The sequence below is a fragment of the Rhyacophila brunnea genome, unplaced genomic scaffold, assembly GCF_057557595.1.
Source record: "Rhyacophila brunnea isolate RB1 unplaced genomic scaffold, BYU_Rbru_1.0 scaffold_142, whole genome shotgun sequence".
Lineage (NCBI taxonomy): Eukaryota > Metazoa > Arthropoda > Insecta > Trichoptera > Rhyacophilidae > Rhyacophila > Rhyacophila brunnea.
In genome coordinates, this window is record NW_028232799.1 from 74,218 (window position 1) to 88,235 (window position 14,018).

A 14,018-nucleotide genomic window follows, 5' to 3' on the forward strand; every position below is an offset into this window, starting at 1 on the left:
AAGGTCATTTTAATGAGATAATTGTAGTTATGATTTTAATAAGATGAAATTACATGAAAGGACTCATTCCGGTGAAAAGCCAATTCGTGTAAATGCTTATACGCATGCAAATTGTTTGTAAAAACACTAAAATAAGAGACACTGGCTTTGCTTTTCATTGAACTGTAAACTGTCCAGGAATGATTCGGATGCTGGGAAGAGGGGAGGGTATGTTTAGGATGCCCGGCACTAACCTTTTATGCTATTTAGGCTGGCTCCATGGTTTGGTTGTCAATCCTGGTCGTATTATCAGTCTCGTTCGGTATTGTTAACTGGGTCATCCGGTGCGTGGCACTTGACGGTTTAGCGTAGGTAAATGTTTATATGCGTACGGTTGATGAATGACTGACCGTTATTTGTCGTCCCAGGTAAGGGTCAAATTGTCAGGTGGGTAGAAATTTATCTATTGTATTAGGGCGACCCTAATTGGCGTATTCAGACAAGGCCATTTGAATGTGATATAATTACTCATGCATAACTTCTGGTAGCATATTTCACAACGACTTATTTATTTAAAAAGAAATTCCGCATTTTTAGGACATTATTTTAATATAATATATTATACGAATAAAGGTGTTAAAGTAAATAATTAATATTCATGTAGCCTATTCTATAGCGACATGATATTATGTAACCGTATGTAATATTATTTTAAACCATACAATAATACTTATTGTGTCTGTGCTAAATACAGTTTTTGAATACTTCAAACCCACTTGCTCAAAGAAATCTCGTTTGTTGTTTAGTGTATTTTGGATTTGTGTAAGTGGACGTTAGGTCTTAGTGACATAAATTGAAGTGTATCGAACTCCACTACCGTAAGCTAGTTGTTTTTTAAACCATATTCGATCCTAATAGGAACACATGGGCCTCCATCAGATTTTGTTTTTACGAGAAACGGATGTCAGCCACTTTCTCAACCTATTAAGTCAGTCCATACTCTGACCCTGCACAAATTGATAAACAATATATGTACATGCCAGACCCAGGATTTGAACCTGGAATCCACGACGCTATAAGCCGACGCTTAAACCGCGTGACCATCGTTGGACTCTCCGCTAGCTCGTAGCTTTGTTTAGGCGATCTGACAATATGGTGCACACTTTTCCATTCAGATTTATATATTTTCGTTGAATTAAAAATACATATCACACATGTTAATATTTTTTTAAATTTTTATGCCCTGCCTAAACCAAACTATAATCTATAAAAATATTATTCTATCTATGAAATATCTTATTTTATGTATGATTAATTGGCATAATTTTAGATATTTTATAGATAATGAGTATTTTGGACAAAGTATATTTTGTTATGGTTTGGTTTCGCAGGGTTTAAGACGATATACATTTTTTGATATTTTACAATTTCAACTGTATTAATTAATAAATATGTAGGTATCTGATAACATTTAAAAAAATATTTTTTATTTTGAGTCAAAAGTAAACTTACAATTGTAAAAAAATGTTATAAACTGTGAATTTGTCAAAGGACCCCATCTTATTATTAGGTAGGTAATATTTAGGTATTATTAAAAATTAGTTTATTAGGTTTTCTATAAAGTGCTAATTTCACTAATTCATAGTTTTAATATTTTTTATATTTATTTAAAAAAACATCGATTTTTATAAATTTTTTAATGTGTGCTTCGTATTTTTGCGCTAGGTTCCTTTGCACATCTATTCTGTACACAAGATTGCTATCGAGGGTGGTTTTTCATTTTTATATTACTGAAGTATTAGCACGCATTGTAACATTTACAATAAGTTAGCCGTCTAAACAGTAAAACTGTCTATCGCACTATAAACTTTACATAGAGATGTTGTCAAAACATAGCACTTATTGTAACAATTACAACTAACTTCTTGTATTTGTTACAATACATACTAATACTTCGATAGAAAAAATGGAAAACTACAATCGATAGTTGCCGATATCAGTTTTGTATATAAGATAGATGCACTGGTAGGTAAAGACATCTCCTTAATTGAATCGTAATACATGTGACGTCACTAATTACTAACACTTGTACAACTTTCATCGTATTTTCGTTTAAGCCTGTAAATTGGTGTTATTTATTTTAATGTTCTGTGCATTCTCCTCTTAATATTAAACGTTTGCCTTGTTATGGTAATACTTGTTATGTCCAAAGAAATTGGACTTGGTTCTGTCTAAATAAAATGTCAGCCGACGGAAGTTTTTGTTTTGAATGAATGAACTCAACATTATTAGCCGTTTGACAAGTGGAAGGTATCTGCTGAGTATGACGATAGCTTGATTAAAAGCTGGATTTAGTGATAATATTATATTTTATATATAAATAAAGAAATTAGGAAACTTATTTGGTTTTAATCGTTTTTATTCACACTATCCCATTCATAATAAGTAGCACCTGTTCGCACAAGGAAACTACATTAATATGATATTCATCATTGTTACCCATATAGTTATTGCCATCTCCCGTCAGGGCGAAGAATATGCATTCTCTTTCTTCGCTCGGTATGCTGGTTACTGGTCATCGTTTGCGACTTGGGAGTGATCAAATAAACACCTCGAAATGGTCTAAAACGGCGATTTTTATTTGACATAATACACTTTTACGATTTATTATATTTTCATCAATTTTTCGTAATGCGAAATGCATATGTTTACAATTGCAATCTCTGGAAGCCTATTAGATATTGTTCGCTTTCGATCTCGCCATCAGCGAGAAGCGTTTTTTGATATCGCTGTCAGCGAGACGCGCTTTAGCACTGCAAGTGATCTCCCACCATAAATGCGGTGTACACAAATGGAGCGTTGCCTTTTTTTGCGTTCGGACAAACAGCGTTGCCGGATATTTTTTTTATCTTAACCAATCATTACTATGAGTTAGCTCGGAAATGGTTCCGGCCTCTAGACCCCCAGAGGAGACACCCTCGAATGGGGACAATTCGAAGGTGTGACACTATGACGTCATCTTTCAAATAAGAAAAATCAGAAACGCTCAATTTTAATAAATTATTGACGTACAAGTATCTTTCCAGCAGATCTATTCACTTAAGTACGTTTCCATTATTTTCATTACCCAAATTATTATGGAAGGAATTGCATGCATTAAACAGTTATCGGCAGCTACATATCTCCAATTCATAATACGGCAAAAATTTAGGTTGGTAGACATGTTGGTCAAATTCAGATATGTTCGTTCTGCCGGTAAAGAGCGATCCTAGGCTGATTAAGCCGAATCAGCGCCGTCTCGTCGATAACTCGGTAATGGTTCAGGATAGACGTTTTACACGTCTTGAGTGTAGTACCTATTTTTATTGTTTATAATTACTAATGTTCTATTAGGTTTTGACGACTTATTATTGATTATATTATAGGGGTTTTTTTTTACAAACACTAACTATTCATATTTTTTTATTGTGACCGATGACTAGATAGGTAGGAAATGGAAATGTTACCTACTTTATTGTATTGATTTGTTATATAAGTTAGAGTTAAAAGTAGTATTCATTGTCAGTGTTTATTTGCCTTTTGGTGAGTGTACACAATGCTTGAAGATGCCGAAAAGTGAAACCCGGGGCACAAATAATACCGTCATAACATACCTCTTGAGACCCGAGGGAGAACCAGCCATCGAAAAAAGTATTTATTTGATTTTATGGAAGAGAATTCATAAGAAGAAAGAAGAGTAATTATGACAAAAAAAAATTATAAGTAAAATATATGTAGTGGCCGAATAATAACTATCAAATTCATCTCTTGTTTATAAAAATATCAAGTTACTTTGCAGCGATACATTCCCACTGAATGTATTAAATTTTCTAGTAAACAACTGATCATGTTCGGTCAGCGTAATTAGAGACGGTGTAATATTACATACCACAATACTTAAATAATATTACGGGTATTGAGCTGAGTAAACATTTCCCATAGTATTTGGTTACAATAATAAATAATATTTCTTTTCGATATTCAATTTAAAACGCTGATGCTTATAATTAGTCTAATGTAATTGTATACCTATTATATTTTATATTGTGTAATTTTGTGTTGACGTGTTACTTTTGTATTGTATAAATAAGGAAAAACAATTCAACTCAATGTCACTCAAATCAAGCACTTAGCAAGTAAATATCATCGTATAACAAGCTGCTAATAATTCTCACCGTACGACATTGAAGACTTCGTCATTACTATCATCCTCTACCTACGCATTGAACACCACACACTGGAGTGACCTCAACAGTGGCAACCAACAGCCAACATATACTACATGCACATGATGTGGACATCAGGTCACACTGCAGAAGAATATTACATTATTCTATAAACTTAGGGAAGGTAAAGGAAACAACTTGTTCATAGGAATGGATAATTTTATTAGAACATTATACAATAAAAACAATACAAAAACATTATAAATAAGATAAAAAATATATTTACACTTAAGGGGACGCTCTACAGAATTGCCCTTGAGAATTGAAAATATGATTTTTTTACATGTGGTCCGGAATTGTTGCTCTACTGGTAATATTCAAAGGTCGCCGACAATGCTTTGGTCTAAAGTAAATAATGATCTCTTAATTAAATTTAAATCATGGGGTGACCAAAAAATGATATCTTTTAATATACGTAAATGTTACTTAATTCAATTTGTTAATCAGCTGTTTGGTGGGAAATATTGCAACCAATATGATGGATAGCCACGATATAAACTTAATATAATATTAATAACGTTTTAACCTGAAATTGCCCGAGAGCTAAACATACGAAGGATGTTGAAATACATATCTACCTACATTTTTATTTCATGTGCTATCCAAAAAACATTATTAATAAATAGTATTTATTTTGAATATTGTGTAAGACCTATTTCATAATTATTAAAAAAATAGGTACATATTGTTTAATTCTAATGCATATTTAAAAAAAAAGTGGACTATAGTGATGTCTGTTTATTATAAAAAGAAAGTGACTTTTTATTAAAAGAAATGAAAACATAATTAATTATATTTTAATTTCTTTTAAAATGGAGTTCTACCAAGTAAATGCTAACTCAATTAATGACAAAAAAAATGTATTCAGTTGAAAATGTCCCACTGAAGCGGACGAAACCGGTCCTAATATATTAATTGAAAGTGGAATAAGTACTATAAAAAATTGCGTTTTATTAAATAAAAACAACAATACAATGCAGTTAAACCATGAATTGACAGTTAACAAAATAAAAGAAATTAATGACTTTATTACTTACCCGATTAGTTTAATTAATTTAGTCTGACACTTTTACAAAGATGTAACGCAATTTTATTTTTACAAAAATAGGTAGGTACAATAATAATTATTGTATTTTGTTGGCAAGTAAAGCCAATGCAAAAAATAATTTATATAAAAAAAATGATTATTAACGTGAGACACCCACAGATTATTGTTTTATTTAAAGCTAGCGTCGCTGAGAAGATAACAAAGGCACCGACAGTCACGCCAGGGCTGTCGATGACCTATTACTTATTTTTGTGATAAGTTGTTTTTAATTGTGTGCAATTTGGCGGAAAAATATAATATACACAGTTCGCTAGCCTACTATTGGTTTGTGACACAGAACAATTCAAATAACTTCAATAATAATTAGCGGGAAACGAGCATTACATGTACACATGCTTACTACTGCGATTGCGTTTGGTTTAGAATCAAACTTTCTGTTGGGATGTTATAATATTCAGCTATTTATCTTATTAATAGTGATTTTACATGGCACTTATACACCGTAATGCTTTATTTCACGTTTTTGTTATGTTCCATATCCACAAAATACACAATGTTTTTCGTTTTTGTGGATATGGAACAAATTATGGATATGGAACAAACCAAGATAATATTTTTTCCTATTTTTGTATTACAACGTGCGTAATATTTCATTGTTACTGTGTTTTCATCAATAATAATAAATACATTATAGGTCATTATATTTATTATTTAATGCGATAAGAAAAATTGTTACAATAAAACATTAAAATAATCTTGGTAGGTAAGTAATTATTGAAAAAGGACATAATAGAAATTTCTAATAATAATACAATATCATCGAAAAAAATAAGAAATATAAAGGGAAATAAGGCAATTGAACGAATTATACAAAGGTTTTTAGAAAAAAAATTCTCATTAATTATTGCTTACAGTGCAAATAATGCTTTGAAAAAATCCTTATTATTTTGTGACTTAATGTTAACGATTTTCTTGTTTCCTGTAGGAACATACTTTTTTAAAATTGGAATTTGAGGTAAAATATTGCAATTACTATTTTGTATACGAAGTGGAACCCATTTTTTTCTAGAGCTACTGGAAGGGGTAATTATATTACGACGAATCAAATTAATTTCAATGAAGTGATCATTGAAATCCTTTCGCCATTTCACATTGGACAGAAGAGATCGTTTTTCGTATTGTAAATGCTTTAATTTTGTGATTTGAATATTGGTAAAATCATAAGAGGCTGCAATGACTTGGTAGTCGAAAAAATCAGCCTCCAACATCAGCTGTAAAACTTAAAAAAACATTTTTTTCCTATGAAATTTTCAATATATCTAAGTACCTACCGAATCAATGAAAATGGAGAATAAACCTCCCAATTTCTTAGGAAACGTTCAATTACGCTATGAGCAGTATCTAACTTTTGTAATGTTCCATGCCCAGGTTCAGAAAAATTTTGTTCAATTACGTTTTTACGGAATTTTTATTTTGAGGTACCTACCTACACATTTATCCGATCACAAAATTATATACTTAATTTATGGTTGGAATGTCACGAATGATCTGTGTCAGTATTTTGATCAATGCACTTGCCAAAACATTTCCAGATCTGCCATTTAGGAATTCGTGCCAAATACAATAATTGTATACAGTTTTATTTATATTGCAATAAGCTGTAAAATTAAAGACATTCAAAAAAATTTGATACGTTTGCCTTTGGAAGAGAAAAAAACATTTTCTAAATCAAATGTTATCAGAAATTCTAGGGGAGATGGAGAAAAATCCATTATTTACTTTAAAACTTATATTTATAATAATACAATACAAATCACAAACAAATATTAAAGCCAGTCAAACATTATGCATGACCTAACTAAATGTAACTATGACTAAATAAACTGACGAATTTGCGTATTGTTTTGTTCTTTGTCCACATTCTTCCAGGTAAAATGCGCAATGCCATTGGTCGAAAAGGATATGGAACAAACCAATACAACTTATAATATAGCGTAGCGAATTATTAGTATTGGTTTGTTCTATATCCGGATATGGAACAAACCAATCCAATCTTTTGTGTTATTTTTATGGATTTGGAACAAAAATATACTTACAACTAGTTTATTTCAATATTTTTTGGTCTTTTTTCACTGGATATGTAACATAACAATACTCAATGATCGTTTTACGTAAAAAAGTTTTTTTTGATAAAAGTGGTCTGTGTCACAAACCAATACTAAGCTAGCGCGTTGTTTACCATTCGGTTATCCAATGAGCTGGGTTTTGTTTAATCTTCTGCAGACATCCTACAGTTTTATTTTTTATCTTGCCCATCTCGCGTAAGGCTATTTGATATTATAAAAGTCACACAGTACAACAGTGTTTAAATCTAATATGTAATTGTACAGGTTTAATTAAAAACTATAACTAAATTAACATTTTAATGATATACAGATTTTTCTATGTTATATCAACTAAATACCAATTTTAATGATTTTAATGATATACTGAAAATACACATCATCAGATAATACGTGAAATATTTTGATAAGCAAAAAAATAAGAACAATACAAAAATAACATAACATAATCAGCTAGTCTTTTCATACTTATTTTAGACGAATGTTGTATGCCGTTTGACGCTTGGAAATATGTAATAATTCCATCTGTACTACTGTACAGATGGAATAATAATAAAATAGCTTACTAGCAATTTTTAACTTTAAATTTGTAACTCTTTAAAACGTTCCATTAGATTGATATTCTTTGACAGCCCTGTATTCCTTCGGCCGGCATCAGGTTACGTCGCATACATTTTATGTTTGAAGATAATAATACTAATAATAATAATGATAATTCATTCGACCAAGAATTGTAATTAATAATTATTGCGTTTCTTAAAATAAATCCCCGATGTTTAGAGGTTTTTGAAGGATTGAATTAAAATCAAGTCCTTCAACGCTGAGGTTAATTTCTGACTGAACTATGAATGACCTTGTCCTGTTCAGCTCAGTCTTAAAATTATGAAATAAAGACAAATTTACCGTCAGATTGCCTAGAATTTATAACCACCCTAGCCACTAGTGTCATGCCCCCCTTCAGAAATTTACGTACCTATTTGAATATGTTGAGTCAGTCGGAAATTATTCAAATGCGCATCAAAAGCAGGTCTTCGAACCGGCACTACACCGGAAAACCCGTTATTATTGTCGGAACGAAAGACGGAAAAAAATGGTTTCTTTTCGGTTCGGTATGTTCAAATACGGGCGTCAACATGACCTTACTCCCCTGTCCACACTTAAGTTGTCGTAGGCGCAACAGGTCACACGTCTTGGATCTTGGAAACATCTAAAATTTAATTACTCGGAGCTAATCACAACCAAGTGTATTATTATCGACGTCCAAATAGTCAAGAAAGAGAATGAGTTGTCCTTATGAACCCCTTAGTGTTAAGCTGTGTTAATAACACATTAATAAACCACCTGAGAAAGTGAATAGTACGAGCTTATATAATATGAAACATAGATCCTAGAATTTAATAGTGACAAGTGTTTCTGTATCACTTTTTCTAGATTAAGATCCTCGATTATAATTAATTAATCTATAATATTTAATATAGGTAGGAAAGTGTAGAAATTCTAATGGATTTACATTATATACTATTCCATTGGAGTAGTTTTTTGCGACCCGTGTTTTACCTTAAGGTAACTTCAGGCGCTATATGCACTCACCAAAAGGCAAATAAACACTGAAACGAATAGGTACAGTAAAATCTCGCTTATATAACAAATTAACACAATAAAGTAGGTAAACAACTTTATTACCGACCTACCTATTAGGTCACGGAACAAAATCTTTACCAAAACTGTTATCATCATAAAAGATATTATCATCCACAAATCTATACCAGTACCTACTTATAATATGGTGTTACTAAATGAATTTAACTTGCTTATCTCCTTAACTCCACTAGGTATATCCATGAAAAATCTGTCAAAATAGGTGATATAGGATTGGTACCCATTGCCATCTATTGATAGGTATTATAAATGCTATCATTTAATTAACAAAATATCTCGAATAAGTAAGCCATCATCCTGCTAGCTACGTTTCGATTACAATGAAAATAATCATTAATTATAATAATATCAATTGCATTAATAATAAAAATCATTCAACCTTAAAAGGTTAAAACATGGCGCGATCTGTCGACCAATAATTCTTATTGGGCGAGGAACGTCGGATGTTTTTGAATTGCGTTGCCGATGGCTTCGCATCGTCCACGAGAGTGTTCTGGAGAAGGGGATAAAAGGTCGAAGGTCAGTAGAAAAAAGCTGTCCAGTCGAGAGGACGTAAAAAAATAAACGCGAGAAATTTAATGTTTAAATAATTAAGCATAAGGAATAGTGTTAAAAGATAGCGCCATTTTTTAACCTCTTAAGGTTGAATGAATTTCATTATTAATGCAATAAATATTATAATTAATTAATGTTTTCATTGTATTCGAATAGTAGCTAGCAGGATGGTTACTTAATTTTTTAAGACCAGCTGACTAATATTTATACTAGAGGTCGATGATCCGGTGTTTTCGTACTCTAGGGGAGCCGTTTGCTGAAGGCAGACAGTTCTGTCGGTGTTAGTATCTACCTAAATGCCATTGGAAACTTACCTACAGACTATTACCCATGATAACTTGGTTGTAGGTCATACACAAACGAGGTTGACTATGCATTCCTCAATAAACTGAGCAACAGAAAAAAAGAGTAGGAGTGAAATCATACTTCTCATTGAGGTAAATATGGTCAAAATATACAGCTTTTCTGTGCTTGATGGTTTTAGTTACCTATAAGTTATTCTGTCTTATTTGCTGCTGTTAAAAACTTCACATTTGTAATGTGATCAGCCCAGGATATCTTCATGGTCCCCGTTACAGCCACACACAGATAGCCTTACCCCCTTCTTATTTAACCTCTCGGCTTTGACTCAATATACCAGAACGTAACGTATCTACTGATGTACCTACCCTCAAGTTCGAAGCTAGCTCAGGGTGTTGGTGTTCACTTGGGGTGTCGAATAAATTGATTGTTTAAGTTTTGTAATGTAGTGCTATAAAGGAGCAAGCAGAATTAAATAAAACACCAGGATTAGCTTTACTTCGTATATTGTTTTCACCAGTTATTTTTATAATATTTCTTTACACTTGCATCCTAATATTAATTTATGACTGTATAAAAATACTCCATTTATTACATGGTTCTTAATATTTCTTATTTTTAAGGTACCTAATTAATGTTTTATAACACAATCCGAATTACTCTTTACAATTATTATTGCTTTGAATTACATTCCTTATTGTTTCTTAATTTACAATTGTGGCTTTTAGATTACAACCCTTATTGTTCTTATTTTATAATAATTATTATTATATTTGAGCTATCACTTAAACACCTAGCGATGACTTTAATTCATCCGGATAATTAATACAATCTTTGCAGCGACCGGCGTCGGCTGTAACTCTGCACTATTTTTCGTAACAAACTGGTGAAATCATATTACGTGCATCTCAGTCTGAGGCTCTAACCGCCTTTCCCGCGAGAACCGGCGCATTTTACAAAGATAAATTACTCCGCGTAACTCTGCTTCTAATTGGCTAACGGTTGGCATCAAAATTATTATCCGAATACATAAAATCTTATATCTACAAATATTTCCAACATTGTCTAAGTACAAATCTTATGAATAATGAATATCAGGTTCTTATCTTAATACACATACCCAATTACATAATGATGTTTATTTACAATTCAAAATAATACCAATAAAAACATTATTATAATATAATTCTCATTACCTACTAATTTTCTTTAGCTTTCATCTGCTTTTTTCCGTTAGCACTATCATGTATTTATCTACGTTATACTTATATGTTTATCAATTAACTTATATTATGTAGACAAAATTTCCATATTTTATCGCTAGACATTTTATAAAGTTATCCAATCTCATTACTAGACAAGTACTTCCCTCATCTTTCACCCTGTGTTAGCGTTTACTTCTACGCCTCGTGTACCAGCTCGATACGCAAAAGGATGGGTAATGGTATAAGACCAAAGTCCAGGAACGTAACACTACCTATAGTTATTCTGAATGAATCAGATTTTTTCAATGTTGGCATTTAAAATAATTCTGGGTGATTAGGTACTACTAAGTGCACTCTAGTTAGGCAGGTACCTACAAAGTTTAAAAAAATCCTACTTGTATCTCTAGAGATATACTATAAATAAATTAAATTAGCTACAAGAATTTTATACTACATAATGCTATAACAATATTATTTTCCAATATGCAGGGTGTATAGAAAGACAATCCGTCACGATATATAGATTACAGGAGCCAATAATAAATACTACACATCATTATAATTAAGTTGAAAATTATGGTAATTTGTGCAAAACCATTTATAACTGGACTCAAGTAAGTACATAATCACAAAAATAATAAAATACTGCCACTGTTGAGCATGTAAAAAAATGGAATGAAAACAGAGCGATATTTATATTTTTGTGGAGTTTACCAACTTAACCACGATTCATGCACTTGCAAAATAATAACAAATGATAGTTATGAAGTAAAAAAATGTCGTCATTCCTATGTGTCAATTAAGAATCCAATCTCGAGCTAAAATTTTGATCTCGCGATTACAATTTGACTATCTCGGGATTGGTATTTTTTTTATAGTAAATATAACATTTTTAAAATATAAAAGTATGATTGAAATTCTGAAGATGAATCTTATGATGAATACATTTAGGTTATTCTGTAAGGTCAATTATACCCTTACAGAAATATAAATATTTAAAGATTATGACGTGTGAACCTAGTTTGCTTAAAACTTACCAGAATAGAATCTTGGATTTACATAGGTTTAAATCATTGGACGCACCAAGCGCGTAACGGTGAAGTGGCTATTCGATATAATTAGCATACCATTTAAATGTAGTAATTATTTCTGCTTGCGTGCCATGACTTCAGTGACGTCTAACTCGTTTTAAATAATCGGATTTATTGTACTTCTAATGTTGTTACAATTACGTATAGCAGCAAGAATGGTTATGTAGAGGTTACATATTATTTTAACTCTATAAATGTCAAGTTGTTGTCTATGATCATTGATCGACCATATACAATAATAATGAAATGAGTCAACAATTCAGTTGCAAATCCGGCCTTCAACAGTGCAGTCAATCATGCGAGCAACTCCGCATAAAGTTTCGATATCATATTCAAAATCATAATGTAACCTTCAGTAACAAAGTATAAAAACAATATGACAGTCTTAATTTAGTGCCACGTTAATCTTAAATGTTGTAAGACAATATAAAACAATCCATATCAAAACTGTGTCTCATTTAATCGAGCCCCCGAACGTTATATTATCACATACACGAAGCAACCTTCTACATACAAATAATAGACGTTATATCTTCACAACCTAAAACAATAGGTCATAACGTCTATAGTTATTTATTATCCGCGAGCAAACGGCGATTCCACGTGTGACGTGTGCAGGTACATACATGTCACTAACATAATGCTTTGTACACATACCGTTTGATTGTGATTGATGAAAAAATCAACCCCAAAAGATTTGGGATAATGTTTACTAATCTTTGAACTCATAGGTATCAAAAATTGTCCGGGAGGGATCCCGTGATTGGATTCTTTAGTGTTAATACGCTCAGATCCTATGCTACAAATACTAATTTGTCACATAAATGCCAGTGGCCAATAATACCAACATGATGTTTGACAGACTGCATAAGTGGTACGTCTTCATAAACGTCATAACATCAATATAAAATAATGGATAAGTAAGCGGGTATCTATACGAACATACGTTATAATTAGAAGGCAATAACACTAGTATGTCTTTGTTTGTTTTTTAAGACTACTAGATGTCGACCATCTACATAAACGTAGATATATAGCATTTATAAGGTTTTTTACAAGTATGTGTCATTTTATGTTTCTTAAGATCACCAAGTTGCGAGCTTCTATATGAACATACATTTCATTAGAAGGTTTTCACCACTATGTGTAAATTTGAGATGAACAGTCGCGAGTATCTAAATGAAAATACATTGCATTTATAAGGCTTTTTACCAGTAGGTGTGACTTTATGTTTTTTAGTTCACTACGTTGCGAGCATCGACATGAGCAGAGATTCCATTTATAAGGTTCTCCACCAGAATATGTGATTTTATGTGACTAACGATGACTAAGTGGCGAACATCTAGATGGCCATACATTGCAATCATAAGGTTTTTTTTTTACCAGTATGTGTTAATTTATGTGTTTCGAGCCGACTAGGTGTCGAGGATTTAAGGAAAATACATTGCATTTAAAGGGTTATTCGCCAGTATGTGTCATTTTATGAACCTTAAGATCACCATGTCGCGAGCATGTATATGAACATACACTGCATTTATAAAGTTTTTCACCAGTATGTGTCATTGTGTCTTTTGAGATGACTAGAACTCGAGGATTTATATGAACATACATTGCATTTAAAGGGTTTTTCACCAGTATGTGTCAATTTATGTTTTTTAAGATCATCAAGTCGCGAGCATCTATATGAACATACACTGCATTTATAAGGTTTTTCACCAGTATGTGTAATTTTATGTTATTTAAGATCACCAAGTTGCGAGCATCTGTATGAACATATATTGAATTTATAACGT